The sequence below is a fragment of the Sus scrofa genome, chromosome 17 (genome assembly GCF_000003025.6).
Source record: "Sus scrofa isolate TJ Tabasco breed Duroc chromosome 17, Sscrofa11.1, whole genome shotgun sequence".
NCBI lineage: Eukaryota > Metazoa > Chordata > Mammalia > Artiodactyla > Suidae > Sus > Sus scrofa.
Genome location: NC_010459.5, coordinates 7,256,662 through 7,271,001, shown reverse-complemented (window position 1 = coordinate 7,271,001; position 14,340 = coordinate 7,256,662). Strand labels below are relative to the sequence as shown.

The window sequence follows — 14,340 nt, the reverse complement described above, 5'->3', positions numbered from 1 at the left end:
GTATTCCAGATGGAAAATTACTTCTCACATGTATTAAGCATCTATTGTAGGCTAAAGTACTGTGTATAACATTTACACAACTATGAAAAGGTTAAGGAAGTTGCCCAATGCCACGCATTTGTCAAGAGGAAAAACTAGATATCCACCCAGGGCTACCGACTCCAGAGACTGGTTTTACCCACTGGGCTGTATTATTCTTTGATAGGAATTAGGTGAAGGATCCAGTTTGTTTGATCAAGCATTTGAGTTCGAGGGAGATTTTGGTACATAAATATGGAAAGAACAGTGAATCCCTTGGCTTTAGGGATAGAAAATTAGTTCTTTTGATGGGTTGGGGATGTAGGAAGGATTTCTTTATAGCGATTGTCATATATAGGAACTGCAGTTGAAAGACGACCTCACTTTATTCTAGTAAAGTCTAAAGATTGAGAAGAACATAGGACCGAGTATTGAGCTTTGAAGGGTAGAAGAATATCAAATAAAGATCTGTTGAAACAATTTTGAATTAAGACAGAGGTCATTGAAATATCAGAAACTGCTGTACTATTTTAATGTACCAAATTCACTCATAAGGAATTTCTAAGTAAAAAAATTACAGGTGGGAAGGAATAAGATACTATAATAGACTCAATTCTTTTTTTCCCTTTCTGTGTTTGAGTTTCCTTCCTCTCTTTCTCCATTCTGCATTTAGTTGACCAGACTAGTCAGTAGAACAATTTACTTTTTGGGGGCACACAATATAAGATCTTCAGATGATAGCAAAATATAGTCACACAATAGAGGATCACAGAGTTAAAGGATTTGGCGTTACTGCAGTTGCTGTAGCTGCAGCGTAGATCAGAGCTGTGTCTGATTCAGTCCCCAACCTGGGAACGTCCATATGCCAGAGGTTCCGTCATTAAAAAAAAAAAAAAAACAAAAACCACCCCCAACATCCCCTCCCCCAAACCAGAGGATCATTATAATAAAATCTCACATTCTTGCTTGTTCAGGAACTAAGGATACCACCAACAGTTCAAATGGAACATTAATACTCTGGACCCTCAAATAACCAATACTCGTCTCAGTATGGCAGAGGATTTGCTGATTATCTTATGTTCTTGGTTGTTAAGTAACTAGAGGATACCACTGATATTTCAAAGTAAACATCAGCACTCTGGATCCTTAACCAGTAGTTTTCTCAGGATGGCTGTGGATTTGCTGACTGGCAGATGTAGAGGGCTATTGGTATGTTCCTGACCGTCTGATATGATTGGATAGAGTGTCAACATCTTGGGTAGCACATTTATCTTTAGAATATTAATAAAAAGGTGGTCGGTTGAGGTCAAACTGATTAGGAATTCAGAGTTTATAAGAATACATTTTGTGTATGTTTATTCTTTTACTGAGATCCCCAGAGTTTATAAGAATACATTTTGTGTATGTTTATTCTTTTACTGCCCTTTAAAAAGTTCTTTTTAAAAAGAAACTCAAGGAGTTCCCATTGTGGCACAGTGGAAACGAATCCAACAAGGAACCATGAGATTGCCGGTTTGATCCCTGGCCTCGCTCAGCGGGTTAAGGATCCGGCATCGCTGTGAGCTGTGGTATAGATCACAGATGCAGCTTGAAGCTGACATTGCTGTGGCTGTGGTGTAGGCCAATTCAACCCCTAGCCTGGGAACCTCCATATGCCACAGGTATGGCCCTGAAAAAAAAAAAGAGAGAGAGACTCAAGATTATTTTTACCCCTTTCTTCCCCTGAGATCTACACAATGACAGCCCTGAGGGCTGCAACTTCTGTACTTTATCTGAGAGAAAATAAATAAATAAATAAAAAAAACCACTCTTTGGAATTCCCATCATGGCTCAGTGGTAACACTCCTGACTAGTATCTGTGAGGACATGGGTTCGATCCCTGGCTTTGCTTGGTGGGCTGAGGATTTGGTGTCACCAAGAGCTATGGTGTAGGTCACAGATGTGGCTCGGACCCTGCATTGCTGTGGCTGTGGTGTAGGCTCCGATTAAACCTAGCCTGGCCTGGGAACTTCCATATGTTGAGGTTGTGGCCCTTAAAAGACAAAACAAATAAACAAAAACCCATTGTTTGAGAAAGTTGTTAGTTGAGAAACTTACTATTAAATGACTAGAAACAAAGAAAAGGAAAACAATTGAGTCAATTTGGGCCAGTGCTGACCAGCTAATTGTTTTGCATGCTAGTTAAGATTCAATGAGAGGAAAAAAAAAATCAATGAGCTGAAAGGGCATCTTATTTAAACTAAGAAACCTATTCAAAAATTTGTGGACACATTATAAATACAAATTATGAAACCAACATGCTACTTTCAGGTTGATGATCTCATGGGCTTAGGCTGTTGTAGAAATTAGAGCTAAAGGCCACATGCTGTAACTAAGATACTCCCCAAATACTGTGGATTAAATAGCAGAGAACTTTGCATTTTTCTTATGTAACAGTGCTTGGTGATAATGTGGTCTCTGCTCCACAGAGTCATGGGGGGACTGAGGCTAGCAAACTGTCCTGCCACCCCCAGCAAATGGCTTCCAAGTCAGTTTCAGGCATGACCATTTCAAGCTAATAGAAGCAGCTAGGGGTAAGGAAACAAAGTCCAGAGCTACAGGTGTGACTTTTAACCGTGGGATACAGCAGCATCACATATGTTTTCATCTCAGATTCCCCTAGTCATCTGCACACACATACCTAAAAGGGAATGTGGGGAATTAGGTCTGGGGCCAGCTAGCAGTTTTTTCAGCAGCTGTAGAAAAGCCTAACGTTACGTTTCGTGGTCAACAAAAATCATGCAGGTTTTCCATTCCTTATCACCCTTAGGCTAAATATGTTTTGGAAGTCAAGAGTTTTGTTTATAGAGAAGTGATAAACGCACTTCTTGTTGTGTAACACATCACTGGGGTTTGAGGCAGCACCTTTTAAGCAGGTCAACTAATATTTGATTGTAGCATTATTATTATTATTATTTGCTTTTTAGAACCAAACCGAGGCATGTGGAGGTTCCCAAGGCTAGGGGTCAAATTGGGAGCTACAGTTGCCAGCCTATGCCACAGCGAGGCCAGGTCTGAGCCTTGTCTTCAACTTACACCATAGCTCACGGCAACGCCGGATCCTTAACCCACTAAGCAAAACCAGGGATCAAACCTGCAACCTCATGGTTCCTAGTCGGATTCATTAACCACTGAGCCACGACGGGAACTCCCAGGAGAATATTTTTAGTCATTACTTACCTTACCTAGAATAAATAATCTTACATTTCTCTACTATAGTAATACTGCTCCATGGGAGTTCCTGTCGTGGCACAGCAGAAATGAATCTGACTAGTAATCATGAGGTTGCGGGTTTGATCCCTGGTTTTGCTTAGTGGGTTAAGGATCCGGCGTTGCCGTGAGCTGTGGTGTAGGTTGCAGACATGGCCTGGATCCCCCATTGCTGTGGCTCTGGCATAGGCTGGCAGCTACAGCTTCGATTAGACCCCTAGCCTGGGAACCTCCATATGCCTTGGGAGCGGCCCCCCCAAATGGCAAAAAGACCAAAAAAAAAAAAAAAAATTCTCCTGGCAGTACAGTGAATGTTTGCCTGTGAATAGGTTTGCAGCCACTACACTGGGGAAAACACCTTTAGCTTTGGATTTTGAAATTGTGAATAAGCAATTGTGAAACTGAATTAACACTAAAATCATGTGATTTAAGCACAATTAAGTAATTTAAAAGCAGAATTTAAAAATTAATGATAATGTTATAAGGTGAAAGATTCTTATTTAATTTTTTTAAAAATTAAAAAAATTTTTTTATGATTTTTATTTTGCCATTATAGCTGGTTCACGGTGTTCTGTCAATTTTCTACTGTACAGCATGGTGACCCAATTACACATAACTGTATACATTCTTTTTTCTCACATTGTCATGCTCCATCATAAGTGACCAGTTGTAGTTTACAGTGCTACACAGCAAGATCTCATTGCTTATCCATTCAAAAGGCAATAGTCTGCATCTATTAACCCCAAGCACCCCATCCATCCCACTCCCTCCCCCTCTCCCCTGGCAACCACAAGTCTATTATCCAAGTCCATGATTTTCTTCTTTGTGGAAAGTTTCATTTGGGCCATATATTAGATTCCAGATATAAGTGATATCATATGGTATTTGTCTTTCTGACTTACTTCACTCAGTATGAGAGTCTCTAGTTCCATCCATGTTGCTGCAAATGGCATGATTTTGTTCTTTTTCATGGCTGAGTAGTATTCCATTGTGTATATATACCACATCTTCTTAATCCAATCATCTGTCGATGGACATTTGGGTTGATTCCATGTCTTGGCTGTTGTGAATAGTGTTGCAATGAACAGGCAGGTGCATGTCTTTTTTAAGGAAAGTTTTGTCCGGATATATGCCCAAGAGTGGGGTTGCTGGGTCATATTGTAGTTCTATGCATAGGTTTCTAAGGTACCTCTGTACTGTTTGCCATAGTGGTTGTACCAGCTTACATTCCCACCAACAGTGCAGAAGGGTTGCCTTTTCTCCACATCCCCTCCATCATTTGTTATTTGTGGACTTATTAGTGATGGCCCTTCTGACTGGTGTGAGGTGGTATCTCATGGTAGTTTTGATTTGCATTTCTCTAACAATCAGGGATGTTGAGCAGTTTTTCATGTGCTCGTTGGCCATCTGTATATCTTCCTTGAGAAATATCTATTCAGGTCTTTTGCCCATTTTTCAATTGGGGTTGTTGGCTCTATTGCTGTTGAATTGTATAAGTTGTTTTTATATTTTGGAGATTAAGCCCTTGTCAGTTGCATAATTTGAAAGTATTTTGTCCCATTCTGTAAGTTGTCTTTTTGTTTTCTTTTTGGTTTCCTTTGCTGTGCAAAATTTGTCTGTTTGATTACATCCCCTTGGTTTATTTTTGCTCTCATTTCTATTGCTTTGGGAGAATGACCTGAGAAAACATTTGTAAGGTTGATGTCAGAGATTGTTTTGCCTATGTTCTCTTCTAGCAGTTTGGTGGTATCCTGTCTTATATTTAAGTCTTTCAGCCATTTTGAGTTTATTTTGGTGCATGGTGTGGGGGTGTGTTCCAGTTTCATTGATTTGTATGCAGCTGTCCAGGTTTCCCAGCGATACTTGCTGAAAAGACTGTCTTTTTCCCATTTTATGTTCTTGCTACCTTTGTTGAAGATTAATTGACCCTAGGTGTCTGGGTTTATTTCTGGGTTCTCTATTCTGTTCCATTGGTCCGTATGTCTGTTTTGGTAGCAGTACCACACTGTCTTGATGACTGTGGCTTTGAAATATTGCCTGAGGTCTGGGAGAGTTATGCGTCCTGCTTGGTTTTTGTTCCTCAGAATTGCATTGGCAATTCTGGGTCTTTTGTGGCTCCATGTAAATTTTTGGATTGTTTGTTCTAGTTCTGTGAAAAATGTCATGGGTAATTTGATAGGGATTGCATTGAATCTGTAGATTGCTTTGTGTAGTATGGCCATTTTTACAATATTAATTTTTCCAACCAACCCAGGAGCATGGGATATCTTTCCCTTTCTTTACATCTTCTTTAGCTTCCTTGATGAATGTTTTATAGTTCTCAGCATGTAAGTCCTTTACCTCCATGGTCAGGCATATTCCCAGGTATTTGATTTTTTGGGGTGCAATTTTAAAAGGTATTGTATTTCTGTATTCCTGTTCTAATATTTCATTGTTAGTATACAGACTATTTGGGACTGATTTCCAAATGTTAATCCTTCTACTTTGGGGAATTTGTTGACCAGTTCAAGTAGATTTTGGGGTTGAGTCCTTAGGGTTTTCTACATGTAATATCATGTCATCTGCATACAGTGACAGTTTTACCTCTTCTCTTCCTATTTGGATGCCTTGTATTCTTTTGTTTGTCTGGTTGCTGTGGCTAGGACTTCCAGTACTCTGTTGAAGAACAGTGGTGAGAGTGGGCATCCTTGCCTTGTTCCAGGTTTTCATGGGAAGGCTTTCAGCTTTTCTCCATTGAGTGTTATATTTGCTGTGAATTTGTTATAAATAGCTCTTATTATGTTAAAGTATGTTCCCTCTCTACCCACCTTGGTAAGAGTTTTGATCATGAATGGATATTGGGCTTTGACAAATGCTTTTTCTGTGTCTATCGAGATGATCATGTGGTTTTTGACTTTTCTTTCGTTAATGTGGTGTATGATGTTGATTGATTTCCGTATGGTGAACCATCCTTGTGCACCTGGTCATGGTGTGTAATCTTTTTTATATGTTGTTGGATTCAGATGGCTAATATTTTTTTGAGAATTTTTGCATCTATAGTCATCAAAGATATTGGCCTGTAGTTTTCTTTTTGGTGGTATCTTTGTCTGGTTTTGGAATTATGGTGATGGTGGCATCATAGAATGTCTTTGGGAGTGTTCCTTCTTCTTTAATCTTTTGAAAAAGTTTAAGGAGGATGGGTATAAGTTCCTCTTTGTATGTTTGGTAGAATTCTCCTGTGAAGCCATCTGGTCCTGGACTTTTATTTGTAGGAAGTGTTTTTTATGACATACTCAATTTCATTCTAGTGATCAGTCTGTTCAGTTGATCTATTTCTTCTTGATTCACTTTTGGCATGTTGTAAGTCTCTAGAAAGTTGTCCACTTCTTCTAGATTGTCAAATTTGTTAGCATACAATTGTTCATAGTATTCTCTCATGGTTTCTTGTATTTCTGTAGTATCCATTGTGACTTCTTTTTCATTTCTGATTTTGTTTATTTGGGTTTTTTCTCTCCTCTTCTTGGTGAGTCTGGCCAGAGGTTTGCCCATTTTGTTTACCTTTTCAAAGAACCAGCTCTTTGTTTGATTTCTTCAATTGTTTTTTTTTAATCTCTATTTTATTGATTTCCTCTCTGATCTTTATAATTTCCTTCCTCCTGCTGACTTTAGGTCTTTTTTGTTCTTTTCTAATTCATTTAGGTGGTAGGTTAAGTTCTCGATTTGAGATTTTTCTTCTGTTTTGAGGAAGGTGTGTATTGCTATGAATTTCCCTCTGAGCACTGCTTTTGCGGCCTCCCATATATTTTGAGTGGTTGTGTCATTATCATTTGTCTTGAGGTATTTGTTAATTTCCTTCTTGATTTCCTCATTGACCCATTGGTTTTTTAGTAGCATGTTGTTTAGAATCCGTGTAGTCAGTATTTTTCTCATTTCTTTTCCTGTGGTTGATTTCTAGTTTCATGCCACTGTGGTCAGAGAAGATACTTGAAATAATTTCTTTTTTTTTTTTTTTGTCTTTTTGTCTTTTTTTTTTTTTTGTTGTTGTTGTTGCTATTTCTTGGGCCACTCCCGCGGCATATGGAGGTTCCCAGGCTAGGGGTCAAATTGGAGCTGTAGCCACCGGCCTACGCCAGAGCCACAGCAACGCGGGATCCGAGCCGAGTCTGCAACCTACACCACAGCTCACGGCAACGCTGGATCGTTAACCCACTGAGCAAGGGCAGGGACCGAACCCGCAACCTCATGGTTCCTAGTCGGATTCGTTAACCACTGTGCCACGACGGGAACTCCTGAAATAATTTCTATACTCTTAATTTTGTTGAGGTTAACTCTGTGCCCCAATATGTGATCAATTCTTGAGAATGTTCCGTGTGCACTTGAGAAGAATGTATATTCTGATTTTTTGGATGCAATGTCCTGAAAATGTCAATTAAGTGTAACTTTTCTATTGTTTCCTTTAGAATCTCTGTTGCCTTATTGATTTTCTGTCTAGAGGATCTGTCCATTGATGTGAGTGGTATGTTAAAGTCTCCTACTATGATTGTATTCCCATCAATTTCTCCTTTTATGTCTGTTAGTATTTGTTGTAGGTATCTGGGTGCTCCTATATTATGGGCATATATATTGATGATTGTAATATCCTCTTCTTGAATGGATCCTTTAACCGTTATATAGTGTCCTTCTTTGTCTTTCTTTATGGCCTTTGTTTTAAAGTCTATTTTGTCTGATGTGATTATTGCAACTCCTGTTTTCCTGTCTTGTCCATTGGCATGAAATATCTTTTCCCATCCCCTTACTTTCAATCTGTATGTGTCCTTTGCCCTAAGGTGAGTTGCTTGTAGACAACAGATTGAAGTTTTTTGCTTTTTTTATACAATCTGCCATTTTGTGTCTTTTGATTGGTGCATTCAGTCCATTGACATTTAAGGTGATTATTGATAGATACATATTGATTGCCATTTTAAACCTTGTTTTCCAGTCAATTCCATGTTTCTCTTTTCTTCTTTTCTTTTTTGACTAGATGGTTTCCATTTATTTTATGTTTGAGTACTTTTCAGTTTTTGTGAATATGATGTTCAGTTTTGACTTTTGGTTACCCTGTGTTTTAAGCATGTTAAACCCTTCCTATATCTGCTTGCTTTTGTCTGATAGTCATATAGGCTCAAACACATCATTAAAATAAAGAATCTATATTTTCCTACTTTCCTTCCCCACATTGTATGATTTTGATGTCTTTTTTTTTTTTTTTTTTTTTTTTAGCATCTTCATGTTTAGATCTGTGTGCTGGCTTATTGGAGTATCTGCTTTCCAATTGTGGTTTCCTCCATCCTAATTCTTCTTTTTCTCTCTTTTTAATTAATTAATTAATTAATTAATTAATTTTTTTTTTTGCCTTTTCCTAGGGCATTTTGCTCCCATGGCATATGGAGGGTCCAAGGCTAGGGGTCTAATCAGAGTATAGCTTTGGCCTACCCCAAAGCCACAGCAATGTGGGATCCAAGCCGCGTCTGCAACCTACACCACAGCTCACGGCAATGCCGGGTCCTTAACCCACTGAGCAAAGCCAGGGATTGAACCTGCAACCTTATGGTTCTTAGTCAGATTTGTTAACCACTGTGCTATGACAGGAACTCCTCTTTTTTTTTTTTAATTTAGAGAAGCCCTTTCAGGATTTCTTTTAGAATGGGTTTAGTGTTGTTGTACTCTTTTAGCTTTTGTTTCTTGGGAAAATTCTTTATTTCCCCTTCTATTTTAAATGACATTCTTGCTGGATAGAGTATTCTAGGTTGCAAATTTTTTCCTTTCAATGCTTTAAATATATTTTCCCACTCCCTTCTGGCCCGTAATGTTTCTGTAGAGAAATCAGCTGATAGCCTTATGGGGGTTCCCTTATAATTAACACTTTGCTTTTCTCTTGCTGCCTTTAGAATCCTCTCTTTAATTTTTACCATTTTTATTATAATATGTCTTGGTGTGGGCCTGTTTGGGTTCAACTTGTTTGGGCCCTCTGTGCTTCCTGTATCTTGATGTCAGTATCCTTTAGATTTGGAACATTTTCAGCCATAATTTCTTCGAATATATTTTCAATCCCCTTTTCTGTTTTTTCTCCTTCTGGAATTCCTGTTATGCGTAGATTGGCCCACTTTATATTATCCCATAGGTCTCTTACATTGTTTTCATGTTTTTTCATTTGGTTTTCTGTCTGCTGTCCCGATTGATTGATTTCCATTATTCTATCTTCCACGTCACTAATTCATTCCTCTGCATTATTCATTATGCTCATTATTACCTTTATCTCAGTTTGCATCTCTGCAAATAAGTTTTTTAGTTTTTCTCGGCTCCTCATTGTATTTTCTAGTTACTTTCTAAAGGAATCTGCATTACTGTTCATATTGTCTCTTAATTCCTTCAGTATTTTCACTCTCTCCCTTTTGAACTCAAATTCTGTCAGACTGCAGAGGTCTGTTTCATTGTTGACTGTTTTAGGTGAATTCTCCTGTTCCTTTAACGGAGAATGGTTTCTGTGCTTCTTCATCTTGCTTGTGTTTTTCTTTCTCTGTGAGTTTGGGTATGCCAAACTGTAGTCTTGTAAGGCTACTTCTATGCAAGAGTACCCCTTTGTACTTTTTGGGGGGTTGCTATTTATTTTTGGTGTGGGAGTTTGGATATTTGCTGTCTCTTTCTTTGGTGTGAGCAGGCTGTTATCCCCAGGATGCTCAGTGTGTTTTCAGGGAGAAGGAGGCAATGGGTAAGGCCAGCTGTCAGTGCCTGGTTGTTGGGTGCTCTGTAGCAGCAAGGACCTGCAGGCAGGTGGCACAGGCCACTCCTATTTGCAGGACCCTGGGAAGTGGTAAGGAGCTCTAGGCAGATCTGCAAGGTGATCAGAACATTTGGCAGTAGCAGCAGGAGGGTGCGTGAGTTCCCAGGGGAGTGAGAGCAACAACAGCTTGTGTTTAATTGCAATGCCCTCCTCTGAGGTGATTGGAACCGCAGGTGGTGCCTGTTCAGGGACCCCTAGTGGTAGCGGGCCAGACCACCTCTGGAGCCAGTGATGGCTGCTGTAATTTCCCCCCGCCACCTGTAGACCTTGCATGAAGCAACCCATCTCACTTAGCCTACATAGAAGGTGCTGCACAGGCTGTTCCTAGTTGCAGGATCTTGGGAAGTGCCAGAGATCAGGCGTGTGGGTATTGCCTGCAGCGTTTGGCAGTGGCAGCAGCAGGGCAGATGTGTTCCCAGGGGTGTGATAGCACCAACAGGTGGTGTTTGGTCACAATGCCCTCCTCTGTGGTGCCCTTGAGGTGAATGGTGCTGCAAGTGGTGTCTGTTCATGGACCCCTAGTGGTGGCGAGCTACTCCCACCTCTGGAGCCAGAGATAACTGCAGTGGTTTGCCCCTGCCTCCTGTAGACCAGGCAAGAAGCACCTTGTCCTGCTTAACCCCCACAGAAGGTGCTGCACAAGCTGCTCCTAGTTGCAGGTTCCTGGGAAGGGACAGTGATCAAGCATCTGGGCACTGCCCAGAGTGTTTGGCAGTGGCAGCAGCAGAGGCCTGTCTGTGGTGCCCTCTGAGGTGGTTGGGGTTGCAAGTGATTTTTGTTCAGGTATCCCCGGTGGCCGTGGGCCATGCCCACCTCTGGAGTCAGAGATAACTGTGGTGATTTGCCCCCACCACCTGCACACCATGCAAGAAGCACCCGCACCCTGTTCCACTGAGCCCACGCGGGGGTGGGGGTGGGGGGGCTGCACCAAATGCTCCTGGTTGTAGGGTCTTGGGAATGAACAGTGACCAAGTGTCTGGGTGCCGCCCAGAGTATTTGGCATTGGCAGCTGCAGGGCGGGTGTGTTCCCAGGGAAGTGAGAGCAATAGCATATGGTGCTTGGTTGCAGTGCCTGCTTCTTCTTCTTTTTTTTGCCAACCCCTGAGGTGACTGGGGTCACAGATGGAGCCCACTCACAGGCTCCCAGTGGTGGCCAGTCATGCCTCCCTCTGACCTCTGAGACTACTGTCACAGTCTGTTCCTGCCACCTGTAGATCATGCAAGAGGCATCACGTCGCACTTAGCCCACACAAGAGGTGCCTGGCCACTGTTAGCCTGCACAAGAAGCGCCCAGTCTCCCCTTAATGAGCAAGAGGCTTCTTGTAGCCTCTAGCCACGCTGCCCTCTGAGAGCCCGTGGGCAAGGGCATGCTCTGGTGCAGGGAGTTTCCTTGGCATCTGCCCCTCCTCCTCTCACCCACCCCAACGATGGCGCCTTGCCTCTTCGGGGGGTCCAGATCTTCTCCCAGGTTCCCTCTGCTGTGGCGTTCCCCTCCTCAGCCTGTGGCGTACCGCTCCCCTTCCCATAGCACACTGCTCCTTAGCCCCTCAGGCTGTCCCAACACAGCCAGGCCCAGTCTTCTCCCCAGGACTGACCTCTGGAGCCTGAGTCTCAGTGGCCAGCCCCCGCCTGAGTGTCTCAGGCTGTTGTGTCCGGGCCTGTGGTTCAGATGATGTGTGCAACTCTCACTTTGCTTTGTTGTTCTCAGTTCAGCTGCTGCACTTTTCTCGGTGACATTAAGGTCCCTCTGACTCGGCTCATCTTTCCATCAGTTAGGTGGTTTCCCAGCATGTGGGTTCCTTTTCTCCTTTGCAGCTCCCTCTGGGGAATGCTAGTCCCATCCTGATTTCTTTTCTTTCTCTCTCTCTTTTTTTGTTCTGCCTAGTTATGTCAAGAGTTTCTTGCCCTTTTTGGAGGTTTAAGTTCTTCTGCCAGCATTCAGGTGATGTTCTGTGCAAGTTGTTTTACATGTTAGATGTGTTTTTTTGATGTGTTTGTGGGAGAAGGTGAGTGTGTCCTCTTAGTCCTCCGCCATCTTGAGAATAAATTGTATTTTTTTAAAAAAATTATGATTCCTGGCAGTTGGCTCGGCCACCAGCATGGGAGCAGGTGCGGATCCTGCCACCGCTGTGCTGGGCCCGCAGCCACCGCTCACCTCTGCCTCCTGCCTCCAGCCTCAGCTCGTGCTGGCTTCGGGCCTGAGGTCTGAACTTGTGCCCAGCGCCCTGATGAGGGAGAAGAAGGAAAGGGATGAGAAGGAACCTGCCACTAGGAAAGAGGAAAGTGGCACTGATGTCTCTGTTCGCTCCAGGAAAAGGAAGGCAAATGTGGCCGTTTTTTTTTTTTTTTTTTTGCAAGATCCAGATGAAGAAGTAACCAAAATTGGCAGAACTGTGAGAAGCCAGTGTGGCAGTCAGCCTTGGGACCATAACACAGCCTGTGAAAACCCCTGCTCCTTTATTCCCACACCTGACAAAGAAGAGGATGAGCTTGTACGCCCAAATTCTGTGTAGAAGTCTCAGAGTCACACACCATCCAGAGCCTCAAACACTGCCTATACTAAACTGGGCAAATAGAGAAGAGGTAATGGAGTTCCCGTCGTGGAGCAGCAGAAAGGAATAGACTAGGAACCATGAGGTTTCAGGTTCGATCCCCGGCCTTGCTCAGTGGGTTAAGGATCCGGCATTGCCGTGAGCTGTGGTGTAGGTCACAGATGTGGCTCGGGTCTGGCATTGCTGTGGCTGTGGCGTAGGCCAGCAGCAACAGCTCCAATTAGACCTCCTAGCCTGGGAACCTCCATGTGCTGCAGGTGTGGCCCTCAAAAGACAAAAAAAAACAAAAAACAAAAACCAAAAAACAGGAGGTATGGAAGATCATGTTAAACCAGGAAAAGACGTACTTGAGGGATAAGCACCTTATGCCGCGGCACCCTCTTCTTCAGCCTAAAATGCAAGCAATTCTTCTGGATTGGTTGCTGGAGGTGTGCGAAGTCTATTAACTTCATAGAGAGACATTTTACTTGGCGCAGGATTTCTTTGATCGGTACATGGCAACACAGCAAAAGCTGTAAAAACGCTTTTACAGTTTATTGGGATTTCATCTTTATTTATTGCTGCCAAACTTGAGGAAATCTGTCCTCCAGAGTTGTACCAGTTTGCTTATGTTACAGATGGGGCTTGTTCAGTAGATGAAATTCTTACCATGGAATTAATCATTAAGAAGGCCCTTAAAAAAAAAAAAAAAAAGAAGGCCCTTAAGTGGCATTTAAGTCTCCTGACCATTGTGTTTTGGCTGAATGTATACATGCAGGTTGCATATCTAAATGATTTCTTTTTAATTTTTTTAATTTTTTTTTTTTGTATTGGGCTACACCTGCGACATATGGAGGTTCCCAGGCTAGGGGTCCAATTGGAGCTGCTGCTGCAGGTCTATGCCAGAGCCACAGCAACTTGGGATCCGAGCCATGTCTGTAACCTACACCACAGCTCACGGCAATGCCAGATCCTTAACCTACTGAGCGAGGCCAGGGATCGAGCCTGCAACCTTGTGGTTCTTAGTTGGATTTGTTAACCACTGAGCCATGATGGGAACTCCTCTAAATGATTTTTAGGAGGTGCTCCTGCCACAGTACCCCCAGCAAGTCTTCATACAGATTGCAGAGCTTTTAGATCTCTGTGTCCTGGATGTTGGCTGATTAGAATTTCCCCACGGTGTTCTCTTGTATCGTTTCTCTTCATCCGAATTGATGCAAAAAGTTTCAGGGTATCAGTGGTGTGAAATAGAGAAGTGTGTCAAGTGGATGGTTCCATTTGCCATGGTTATAAGGGGGACAGGAAGCTCAAAACTTAAGCACTTCACAGGGGTTCCTGCTGAAGATGCCCACAACATCACCAGACCCATATAAACAGCTTGGATTTGCTGGACAGAGCCCAAGCAAAGAAAGCCATATTGTCTGAAGGAAATAGGATTTCTCCTCTCCCTGCTGGAGCCTCACCCTCCCACAGAACAGTAAGAAGCAGAGCAGTGGGCAGGGAACAGCATGACCACACCAGCATCCTCCACCAAAGACAGCTGTGCCCACGTGCCTGCTCCAGGTTCTCTCCTGTCTGCTGCAGCAGAGGCCTGCATTAGCTGTTACAGATATTTAAGTGGAAGAGCATCTCTCTTCCACCATAGGAGGTTTCTGTGGACATAGCATTGGACAGGGAGAAGTGTTTTTTTATTGAATGCTTAGACTTTCTAATAAGTGGGTCAAGTACACCAGCCACCTCCAG

The 14,340-nt window shown here is 42.5% G+C and overlaps 1 pseudogene; it reads left to right on the top strand.

Annotated features, from left to right (window-relative positions):
• LOC106506593 lies at positions 12,166-14,109 on the top strand (annotated as a pseudogene).